Here is a 13,250-nt window from a genome sequence, read left to right on the forward strand (position 1 = left end):
TAATCACCTTGCATATTTTTCATATTTTACTTTTATATTTTTGGGGTACCTCTCTTGTGGTAAGCTCTTGAGTTAATATCTGCTTACTATTTTTCAGTTCTGTAAATTCTTTTCTTTTCCTTCAATGGTAATAATTTTCATTTGTAAGAGTTTTAACTGATTTTTTTTTCAAAATAGTCTTTTCTTATTTCTGGGATATAATACCTTATAACTTTAGAAATATTGATTATATATTGTGAATTCTTCTATTTTCTTAATAATAATTATTTACCCATTTGCATTTTTTGGCAGGGAGGTAATTTGGCTCATGTTTTTATTTATTTTTTTTAAGATTTATATATTTTAGAAAATGTGTGTGAGCAGAGCTGCCCAGGGCTGGGCAGAGGGAAAGAGAGAATTCTCAAGCAGAATCCTTGCTGAGTCCAATGCAGGGCACCATCCCAGGACCCCGAGATCAAGACCTGAGCCAAAACCAAAATTTGGCCACTTACCTGACTGAGCCACTCAGACACCACTACTGCTTTTCTTAAATGCTCTTTTGTTAATAATTGGTGATTTCTGTTTCTGTTTGTTTGTTCATCTTTCTTTTTTAAAAAGATTTTATTTATTTATTTGAGACAGAGAGAGAGAGAGAGAGAGCGCAAGCAGGGAGAGCAGCAAGCAGAGGGAGAGAGAGAAGCAGCCTCCCTGATGAGCAGGGAGCCCGATATAGGGGTCAATCCCAGGACCCTGAGATCACAACCCAAACAGAAGGCAGATGCTTAACTGGCTGAGCCCCCCAGGCGCCCCGTATGTTCATCTTTCTATTAGAGACTCTCTTTTAGCCTGTCTGTGCATGAATTTTCAAAGGTTACTTCTGTGGACTCCGTAGAAGGGAATTTATGTGCAGCCAATAGGCATGTACCATTACCAGTAGGTTTGGACATTTTTTTATCATGCTGATTTTCCCCCCTCATTTCCTGGAGGACTGACCTGCTACTCTGTCTCCAAAACCTATACTTACTCTTCCGCCCTGAGGGTAAGCAGTTCTAATATTCAGTGCTAGCATAGAGACCAAAGTGTCATGTAGGAACCATCCCAGTATATGAAAAATATTTTGTCCATCAACATTGAATTCCAGAATAATTGCCCCAGAGCTCTCTCTGCCAAACTATTTTCTGTCTCTGAGTTTGAGGCACCTGTTGATCAAATCACACCTTTTCTAGCAGCCCTACTCTGCTTGTCCCACATCTTCAGAGATTTCTGATATTCCTAATTGGTTGTGTTTTTTTTTTTTTTATCTGCAGATGGGTTGCATTCTTGTTTCCCACAGGTTTAATGGCATTCTGTTTTCTCATCATATTTTCTGAAGTTCCTGAAAGTGCTGATGAGGGTTTGAGAGGGATATCTATTTTTGCTCAACTTTCCTATTCTTTATCCAATTCTCTCTTGAGAACTTTTCTATATCAATGTCAGACAGTGATAATTCCAAATCAGCCCATCTTTTTCTTTTCAGTTGGTAACAGAGCTGTCCACTTAGAAACAGGAGGAACAAACATAAATCCACCAAAGGCCATATAGGAAGGACTAATCCTATATGGCAGCGTGTCTTCTGTGAACTCTAGGACATTAAAAGTCATCCAAAAGAAATTGCCATGTTTAAGAAGATGAAGTCTGCCTATTATTTGACCAATGGCAGCCAGAGCATAGATCCCTGTGTATGTCTTTACTCCAGTAGACAGATGATATGGACCCCTAACTATGGCAGGTAAGAATGTTTGCAGATTTTAAGGGTCTTTGATTAATACACTGAACATGTGAGCATGTTCTATTTCAAAAACAGCAATATCTTCTGTTACAGTAATAACAACTACTATATTCTAGCCCTTATGTTTCCAATTCTTTGCTAAGTATTATATATATATTGCTTCATTAAACTGTTACTACATGTGTATTAGTCAGGTAGTCATAGCTTTTCATAAAAGAGGACACTGAGGTACCATGAGGATAAGTTAACTCATCCAAGGTCACAAAAATCAGTGACAGCTTTAAACTTAGGTCCACCTGACCTCAAAGTGCATGGTTTTGATTACCAGCTATGTTGCTGTTTTGTTCTATGCTATTAAACACTATGCTCTATTGCTCTCTTGTTATCCTATAGTCCTTCCACTATTCTGATAAATCTAATAAATGCTCTTTTATTTCGATTGTGATGAGTTATATTTTGAAATTCAGTCTCAACCTGAAATGGCAAAATCAACTAGCACACTCAGAGAGAAAGAATAAAATGATATATTTAAAACACTTAGCACCAGAGCTTACAGATAATACACGTTAGTAGTTGTTGGATAATTGAAACACTTTTATGTGCTTCATTCTAAAAGGACCAGTTCTCAACTATTAACAAGTCACACATTCATGCTCGGCATTTCACTGAGACACAATTACAGCGAAAGAGTCATCTCTTCACTACTTTCTCTTCCCCCAAAATGAATATTCGTTAGTTGTAAAATTTCTTGCTATGGTCTTTATACTCTGTTGCCCCTCAGCACATAGCAGTGAAAACTTAGAATTCAAATTTCCGGAATAAAAATTTGTCTATTTTCTGATAATCTTGGCCTGTTCACAATACCAAGATGTGCATACAGTATAATACACATTCTCTACTGTACCTTTTCGTGGATAAACTGTGTGTGTCTCTGTGTGTGTGCCTGTTGATTTGTTTTAAAAAGAAAACAAGTGAATGTACATTACTTTAGTTTTAAATACTTTCAGGTACATTTTAGTGCATTTATTGCTAACGAGGGAAAGTTAGAGGCAATAATCAAATGAATGTTTAATACTTTTTAATTTTAGAGTCTCTGAATATCTACCACTTTGCTGTTTTGACTACTCAGCAGTTCTTTCTCTGCTACCCTTCCCCCATGCTGCCTGGAGAATGAGAAAACACAAAGGGACAGATTGCAGGTTCAGATCATAAACTGATAATCACCTGCAACATCCCATAATTTCCTTGAAGGCGGGGGGAAAAGATATTTCTTTAGTCATGTAATTATGGTTTTATGTGGTATCCTTTCCATTTCTATTTGTGTGGATTGCATTTCCCAACTGTCTGCCATTTCCTCCTAAAATTGAAATGTAAATCTAATTGGAAGTTAATGTGGGATTATCACTGTTGCCGTGTTAGCTATTTATATGTATATATTGCATGTATAAATAGCTATTTTGAATTTAAGCATTTCTGGCAGGACTTAATATCAACACAGAGGTAGTCGTAAGGGTAGAATGGGAGATATGTCAAATCTACAATTTACTTTGGGACCTCAAAATTTTGCTTGTGACATGAGAAGGATATATTACATGCAACACCATATTTGATATCAGAGAATTTTTAAACAGTCCTTAGTGGAGTACAAATCATAAGACTTTCCCTCAGTGTAATACAATCAGATTGTTACATGAAATATCCTCAAGAATGCTAACTTTTCTTGAGGAGACTCCATGCCCAAAGTTGAGGGACACTGAGATTATTGTTCTTTTTTTTTTTTTTTTTTAGATTTTTTTTTTATTTATTTATTTGACAGAGAGAGATCACAGGTAGATAGAGAGGTAGGCAGAGAGAGAGAGAGAGAGAGAGAGAGAAGCAGGCTCCCTGCCGAGCAGAGAGCCCGATGCGGGACTCGATCCCAGGACCTGAGATCATGACCTGAGCCGAAGTCAGCGGCCCAACCTACTGAGCCACCCAGGCGCCCCTGAGATTATTGTTCTTAATAACAAACCCATTGGGTGAAGTATTCCAAACATTTCCTTAATAATTCCTTATAGTTATTACCAAATATGATTTAGCTTTTCTGTAGTTTCTTTTTTCACCTTTGCCTCTCTAAAGGCTCATGGTTTTTTGGAACCCAAATCAAAAGCAATAAAAAATGTATACATATATGATTAAATCAGATATTAATGAGTCCTTTCCTTTATTGAACCTAGTTGGATACTGGTTTGTTTCATTTTATGTTTATTTGGAGTTTTGATCCACTCTGTAATTTATTTTAAGATCCAGATCTGCACTGAGATTTATTTTTGGAGAATGAAGAAAAGAAATGTTAACCTTTTCTAAACAGAATACAAAACAAAGAATAGAAGAGAGATTATCAAAACTCATTCATTAGCTTCTTGCACTGGTCCCTGGCAAAGGAAAAATTCCAGTCTCAAATATCCATGCCCATGCTTTTGTTCCATGGCAAAATTACCATATGATCGTGATCCTTTTTTAATTTTATTTTTTATTATTTTTCGAGCACTTCTTATATTTGTTACCTGTATTTATCCAATTTATCTCCCTGAAATGGATAGAGAAAAGAATTGTCTCCATTAGACACCAGAGAAATTGAAGACCAACAAGGCAAAGTTAGAGCTAATAACTCCATCTAATCATGTGAGCTCTGGGAAGGCACTGAATGGATCTACTTTATTGATGATCATGTACCCAGCAGGTAACATAGTGCCTGAGACATAGGTATTACCTCTTAAATAAAGGCAAACGAATGAACAGGGTCCTAGCTTAAAACCACATCTACACCACTCCCCACCTCAACTACAGCTTTTCATCGGTGACACGTAGCGGGGAAGATTCATTTCCTCAACTTTTCTGAGTCCTTCAGTTTTTACTTTTATTATCCTCTGTTCTTATTATAGAACTCACCACAGAGTCTGACCATGGAGGATTTAAATGAACTTAACTGGATGATAATAGTTTATAATCATGATCTTTCCCTTCTAGATGAAAAGCTGACTCCAATTACAACCAGTGTCCTTGTAATTACTATTTCTTAACATTTATGCTGTGCTTAATATTTTCAAAGCACTTCAGAGTTAGTTAGTGAATAGCCCAACATCTCATGAATGATGGCATTATTATTTTCTGCAAGTTCTGTCGTTGAATGTCCTGCTTAAGTGGAGAAATTTGCCTAAAGCAGTTGGCACATTTGTAAGGAGGCGAAATCTGCCCAAACCTGTGGCTAGAGAAGAACACTCTGTTGCAAAGGCCAGAATACTTTTTTTTTCTTTCTGTGCTGGAAGTCAGGAGCTGTGTTTCGAAAGCCTCTGCATTTTGCATTATGAGTTGGGCACAGCACTCATTCCCTGTGTCTTCTTTCATTTCAAATATACCTTCACTTAAAAACATTTCATTTCATTTCCCTACCTAACTCAGAAAAATCTTACCTCTAGTGAGGTTGTATAGAGATGTGGGTCATGCAGTAATGGAAGAAAAAAGAATTTTTCCAGGTGCTCTTCTAGGGACTACCTCTGCATCCTTTCATTTACCGTTGCTCCGTGAGTTAGAGTATTTGTCTCATTTGAGAGCTGGGAGTGTCCAAGGCTGAAAGGGATAAGAAGTCTTGCCAAGGAGTGGTTGATTCCAGAGTGCCTGCTCTCCCCACTGTGTTCAGCGGAGCTGGGATCACACAATCTGGGATCCAGAGTCAGCTCTCTTACTAAAAATCATTCTACGTGACCTTGGGTATTTCCCTTCAATGTCAGGAGATCATTATTTGGAGAAGAAAAGATCTCAGTCTTTGTAGTTAATCAAGCAACTCTATAATTGTTTATGAAAATTCTACTATGTGTTGGGTTCCATAGTACTGGGAATGGCACAAGGAGCAAGATAGATCGTCCTCTGCCCTTGGCTCTAGTCCACCAATTGATCTGATTTGAAGAATCTAAAAAATTGAAAGTACAATGTACTCCTAAGACATATAAGAACACCTTTTGATCCTTAAGTGGAAGACTGAAAAACATCTTTTTAGAATTTCAAAGGCATTAATGTGTATTTTTTGTCAGAAATTCCTGTGAATTAAGTGAGAGGCCCAACGCTATTTTTTATTGAAAAGATGATAAAACAGTTTAAATATTAGTTTGAAAGAAGAAAAAGGCCCTTTTGTCACAATTCCAAGAAAGCAATTTTTCTTTTTCCACATCTAGTTTTAATTCTCATTCATATAGGTTGTTATATGGACACAAAACATAGCATTTAGGACCATTTTGTTTTTCACTGACTTTGGTATTTTAGATGTTTGCCACACTTTTCTAATTAAGGCCAATATTCATTTTTTACTGTGACTCCATCTCATTTACACATCACTAGGGTGGCATCTAACATGCACTCATTAGACAATGAGGCTATATTTAGTATAGAGGTAAGGCCGAGGGTAATGGATCTAAATGGTCTGAGTTCAATTCCCAGGGCTACCACCTAACAAATGTATAGCATTGGGCAAGTTATTTAATGTTCAAAGTCCCTCAGGCTTTTCTCCTGTAAAATGGAGATGATGTATTCACCTCAGAGTTGTGGGCAGTCAGTAAGGTGGTGTATTAGAATTCTTGGATCACTACCTGACATAAAGCAAACACTCAGCAAGTGGTGTTATTAATAAATATTTTACAAAATGGACGTATGTAATGATACAATATTAAGATAAAATCATAAGAGGCTTTGGTATAACATATTGAACTCCAGGGGCGCCTGTTGGCTCAGTGGTTTAAGCCTCTGCCTTCGGCTCAGGTCATGATCTCAGGGTCCTGGGATCGAGCCCCGCATCGGGCTCTCTGCTCAGTGGGGAGCCTGCTTCCTCCTCTCTCTCTGCCTGCCTCTCTGCCTACCTATGATCTCTGTCTGTCAAATAAATAAATAAAATCTTAATGAATAAATAAAGCCTATTTCTTAAAAAAAATCATATTGAAGGAACGCTAAAGCTGTAGTTTTTCACTCATATGACCTATTTCAATGGTGATGATAAATCCTTCAGATCAGATGATTCCAAATAATTAGTGTGTTTCTTTCAAGCTCACTATGTTAAGCAAAAGAGGCTATGCACATCAAATCCCACACTTCAAAACCATCCCATAATGTATTTATGTTCCAAAGCTGTACATAACACACACACACACACATGTTCATATATGTATATATGTATATATGTATATACATATATGTATCCCTTTGAAGAAATTTGTCCATATGTATATAATTTTTTAAGAGTTTATTGATCTAAAGAAAGAATAGGTAGTGACCATATAATCAGAGATGAACTGATCCTATGATAAGTATAAAACACCATCCTAGACAGTGGAAATAGAAATAGATAACAGAAAACCTCGCTTCCAGGAATCTCAAACTCTGGTTGGAGAAACAATATAATGGGGCAGATTTATAGTGGGTGGTGGGAATGGGTTGTAGCCTTCAGGGGAAGAGGTGAAGCACCCCCACATGTTCCAGAGCCCCCATGTCAGAAAACGTGGTGAGCATTGTGTTTACGCGATTAAAAAGGGATGCATTTTAGCAATCCTTTTCTGTCTAGGAATTTACCTCCCCTACAGGGTGATACAATCTCATTTCGATCTTGTTTTCCATACAGCTTGCCATTCCATTATCATATTACTTAGTGTATCGGTGGCTTTGTTCGTACTGCCTGCGCCTCATTTGTAAATGACATTGTCAAGACTATTATTGCAGCTGTTTGCGGAACGTCGGAAAGCTGTCAAACCCAGCAGAGTCAAACTGTTTGCTGCAAACAGCAAATGAAACGTACTCATAAATGATTAAAGGCACTTCATAAGTGATCCTTACCGAGGAAATGGAAATGTTGTCAGACCGAGTCATCTGTTTTCTGCACCTGGGATCAAGGCAAAGACAGTTGCTGCTAATAACCAAGAGGGGAATGCTGGGCTCTCAAAAGGCAAAGGAAGTTCTGCGGGAAGAGGCTTCCAATTTAAATGCAGCACCATCACATCACCTAGGTTGCTCCCTGGTTTACACACTCATGACAAAAACTCTATTCACTTTGGTAACATCCATGAGAATATAAGTTTTCTGAAAAACAACATAAAACAAAAAAAAAATCAAAATAACAACCAAACACGCACGCATGCGTGCACAACACTTACTCAGCAGGAACTCACCCATGTGGGTCTACCTTCACTTTATTGACAAAGTAGCCATAGACACCTTTTTGAAGGAGGATATTATATATGATAGTTGAACTTTGTTGATATGCTTATTGACAGTGGGAGATCAGAGGCCCAAATGATAATAGAATTTCTCTTTTTCACTTTTACCATTTGGTAGAATTGAGGCCTCAAGTTAACTGTCCACGATCACATACGATTTAATAAAGTTGATAGGGCATTTGGTGGTAAACTGATCACCCCACGAAACAAGAATCAAAACACTTGGCTTTATGTGGACAAAATGAGAAAGGCAGTTCTCAGATGTGTTTTCACATGGCTCAAGGAGACAGGTCCAAAGCACATGTCCTTTTTAGAAACTCAGCTCTGCTCAGGTCTGATTTTCATACAATAAAATTCACCAACGGTAAATGCACAGTTCAGTGAATTTTAACAAACACTTATCACCACAAAGATGATGTAGAGAATTTTTGTAAGCCCCCAAACACTCCACTCCCATTTTTATGGATTTCCTCCTCCCTATACCCTGGCCTCTGACGACCACTCATGTGTTTCTCTCCCGGCAGATATACCTGTTCTAGAATCTCATACAAGTGGATTGACTTTGTGTCTGACTCCTTCCACGCAGCATAATGCTCTGATGACTCATGTCATGAATACGTTAACAGCACGTATCAGGAGTTCTTAATATATTCCAAACAGCAACGTTCGTTCTCCTCGACATCACCAGCTTGTCAAGTATTGTAGACGATTGACAATGCCAAAGGGCTTACCGTGAAATCATGAAAAGTTTTGAGGGGGAAGTGGTAGTGCGCTGGGTGTGTTCTACACAGCCTTTCATTAGATTCTTGTAATAACCCTTTCAAGGTGGAGTTTTATTAAGGAAACAAAAACCGAAGCTCATCAAATGCTAAAGACACATCAAGGATCTCACAGCTAATCAGAACACAGGAAGTGGAGAGAAATTTTTGCGCTTCGGTGGAAAACTATACAGTGTCTAGAGCATAATTTCTAGGTTATCTGGTTGTAGATAACGGATAACAGTGTAAGTAATTCTTGTCTATAGACATGCAAATTCTGTCCAGTGGAAATTCAATGTATTTCTCTCTTGTCTGCGAAAAATGCCAGGTTTGCTTTTCATTTGCACATTCATTTTAATATTCTTTATCTATAAACATATTTGTTCTTTGGGGTCTCCTTTGAATTGTCTTCACATCTTTCCAGTTTTCTCCCTAGTGAGTAAAATAGAATACTTAACACATATTCATTCTTGTACCTGCGCAAGAATTGTGATTTTTATCTTTCTTTTTTTGGAAGAAAATTATTTTTTATAGAAAAGAAATAAACTCAGGTTTTTAAACCATAAATTCTATGCTTCTTTCCCCTGTACTGTGATCAGCTCACATATCTCTGTGATACTTTCCTTCTGTTGTCAATTCCCTTAACACATGAAAAAAAATGTTTACATTCTGAACTCTCTTTTGTCAAGGATATAACAATCTCCCAGGATAGATTTATCTTCTCTACAACAGGTCAGTCTTATGAATGACATATATGGGGTTTAAGAGAACTACATAGCTTCGTTTCATGAAGATCAGGCTTCATCAGGTTGTAGCATTAGCAAGAAGGCTGTAACCTTGAAGACGAGGTCATGTCAGACTATCTCCCATAAGACATGAATCTGAGGACACTCTAAGCTCTGACTTTTCTAGCTGCCAAGATTTTAAGGAACATAGTAGTGGTAATATTTGCTGTTGAAGGAATCCAGAGAAAAAAATGAATGCATCATTTTTTCTGCTCTATTATCCATATAGGTAAAATCTGCACTTTGTTCTCATAGGAAAACACCTGATTAGAATGGACCAACTATCTTAAGTCTTAGAATTATAAATAAAATCCAAGTGTTATGAGGACCCTCGATTTTATCTGAACCAGTCTAAATCTGATGTTCCAATCCCATCTATAAAATATTTTTTCAGATGAATGTTTTGGCTACGTTTAAATACTGCCAATGAAAGAAGTTCTCTACTATCCAAGAAACCGAGTCTATGCTTAGGATCTCTGTCAGAAATTTCCCTCAGTGTGAGGTGCAGCTTTACCTATGAATTTATAATGTGTACATTTACTAAGGATTTATTTTGAGCTAGGCACTGTGTTAGACATACAAATATCCCTTAACGCTTGCAACAACTCTAAGGTGGTGTTATCCCTTTTTTGTTTTTTAAAGATTGTATTTATTCATCCGACAGAGAGAGAGATCACAACTAGGCAGAGAGGCAGGCAGAGAGAGAGGGGGAAGCAGGCTCCCCACCAAGGAGAGAGCCTGATGTGGGACTCGATCCCAGGACCCTGAGATCATGACCTGAGCTGAAGGTAGAGGCTTTAACCCACTGAGCCACCGAGGCGCCCCGTGTTATCTCATTTTTTGAAGAAGGAAATTCAGGCCCAGGAAATAGGTAACTTGCCCAAAGACCCCCAAATTTGCCTCTCTTATATGTCAAAAGTGGAATTCAAATCCAGGGTTACATGACTCCAAGCTATTCCCGCCCTCTGTTTTTTAAATGCAGAGTTTTAAGTGTTAAAATTTAAAAGTTTAAATTTTTTAAATGCAGAGTTTGCAGTATTCAGTAAGGGACCAGTCTTCCTATCTCTGATTTGTGACATTAGGATGCTAAAGATTTTAGTCTTACAATAGATAAAATGATTAATATAATGGAAGACCTGGCTATGCCCTAGTTTTTGTAACAGGAATTGATCATGCGCCATTTAATAGTTCTCTTTTGGTACATCTGTTAGATATTGTAGTTATAAGACACAGAATCTCCTCTAACAAGTTTAAGTGAAAAAAATAATTTACTAAGGGGGGCTGCCTGGGTGGCTCAGCTAGTTAAGCGGCTGCCTTGGTCTCAGGTCATGATCCCAAGGTCCTGGGATGGAGTCTTGCATCAGGCCCCATGCTCAGTGGAGAGTCTGCTTCCCCCTCTCCCTTGGCAGCTCCCCCGCTTGTGCTCTCTAGCTCCCTCTCTGTGTGTCAAATAAATAAGCAGGATAACTCCCTTGGAAGGTTGCCCCCGAAGCTCTCCAACTGTGGTCCCCCAAAACCACTCACCTTCACCCATCACCACTCCCGTCAAAAGATGAGTTCCAGGTGATACGTACTTCCTCAAATTGCTTGCTTCCAAATAAAATCTAACACGGGTGTCGACAAGTGCTGTAGCCTAATTCACGTGTCTCAGACCCATAGAAAAAGACTTTGGGGAAAGGAAAAGTGTGGCTTCTACTACTGGGAAACGGAAAGGACACATCACACTAGAGGAAGTTTTCCAAACATGGGAAGAATGTTCCCAATTAAGAAGATGTATGACGTACGTCCAGCAGAGGAAGTATAGCGTGTGGAGAAGCGGATTTTGTGACAATGAGAAAAAGAATTATTCACACATTTGCACAATCATCTGACATATTGGTGTTTCTTACTTGTATTCTGTAAATATACCACAATCTCAAAATTGTTTGTTTTTGCCCAGTGACTTAAGTTTCTTATGATTTGGAAACTTGCAGATGATGACTGGTTTTACCACAACTGGATAAACCCAATTTTTTTCTCCACTTTTTCATATGAAAGGAGATGGTTTTATCATATTAAGTCTAGGTCCTTTCAATTTTCCTGTGGACTATTTCTGTGGTCATTTTTCCATTTTTCTCTTTTTCCTGTAAAATTCCATAGCTTGTATCATATTTTACACATAGTATATCCTCTGTGAAGATAATTTAAGTGCATGAAAGATTACTCACTGGACCTTAGTCTATGCTATTCAGTTTTTTTTTTAATTGAATTTTGGGTTAATTCAGGTCTTATGATGAAATATTTTCATCTTTATTTCTTATGTGGGAGAGATCATTGTTTTCTTCTCATTTTGAACCTTGGGCCATGGAAGACCAGGCTCAATTTCTACTTGAAAAAGTAGTGAATCATTTCTGACCGATTTATCTTGAAGTGACATCTCTCATTTCTCTGAATTTTTGAAGCCAGTGTTAGCTAAGGCAGTTATTTAGCCACTTGCAACATTTTCTTTTGTTACATTAAAAAATAAAAATCCACAATGAAGCACGTGGCTCTTGATCTCAAGATTGTGGGATCAAGATCCATGTTGGGTGTAGAGATGACTTAAAAATACAATCTTAAAAGAAATGAAAAATAAAAAGCCTGTAAGTTGGTAGAAGGAACATGTGACCAAGGACAAAGAAATCTGTAAGAATATCAAGCTGTGACTATATAATAAGTTTTTATATATAAAAGAGTGCTAGTGTCTTATGGTTTGCATTGTTTAACATTTTCTGTGCTATTTTATCTATTTATATTTCTGCTTTAGTTCAGAGCTATTTTACCAGGCTTCAGAGAAATGCCATTGTGATTGAAACTGGAATTATATCAAATAAGTCAATTCCTGTGAGAAGATTTCATATCCTTTTTTGAGGGATATTCTATATTTCTTCATTTGCTCTTTTCTATCCTAATTGTCCATTTGCTCTATCCAAATTGTCCGTTTGTTCACATCATAAAACATGATGTGTTTTCGAGTGTCTTCGAGTTCTACTTCAACACCTTCACATTCCAGCGTCTAATGCAAGTGCTTAACAGCGGTGAAAACATGTACAATGGACAGACCACACGTTAACGGGAGGTTCAATCTGGGAAAGCAGAATGAGTCGAAGGCTTTCCTAAGGAAGCCTGAAGGCCAAGTTCATAACCATTACTCCTCTACTGGACATGGAAAGGAACAACTGAGGAATTCCACCCCAACTACCAACTATTACTCTCCAGGTTGCTGCAACTTTTAACTCTTCTTGGTCCTGTAGCCTGAAGAAAAGACTGTTCCAGGCCTTGATCATCTAGAGGAACTGCCTTGTGGTTATTCAGGGCCTTTGGGTTTGTCTCTTTAGTGGCTCCTGGAAATTACAGATACAACTTTACCTAGTGGCTCCAGTAGCTGCTTCTCTCAAGTCTCATAACCCTACTCTCACATTCCAATGTGCCCTGAATTTCTAATCACCCATGGTCTGGTCCCAGTCCACCTCCAAATAAGGACATTGCAGCCTAGAAAAATTAGAGGGGAAAACACTCATTCACCTTACATTTTATGAAGGTCTTTATACCTGAAGTGACAAAAATGAGCAGGATCTAAGTCTCTTAACAACTGTTTCCCTTCCTGAAGACTGAAAATTTTGGTTCCCAGAGAACCTGCATCCACATACTTATTCCCAGGTCAGAAACAGCCAGATGATGAGTTTCAGTGATGCACGACTACAAC

The sequence above is a fragment of the Meles meles genome, chromosome 9, assembly GCF_922984935.1.
Source record: "Meles meles chromosome 9, mMelMel3.1 paternal haplotype, whole genome shotgun sequence".
Lineage (NCBI taxonomy): Eukaryota > Metazoa > Chordata > Mammalia > Carnivora > Mustelidae > Meles > Meles meles.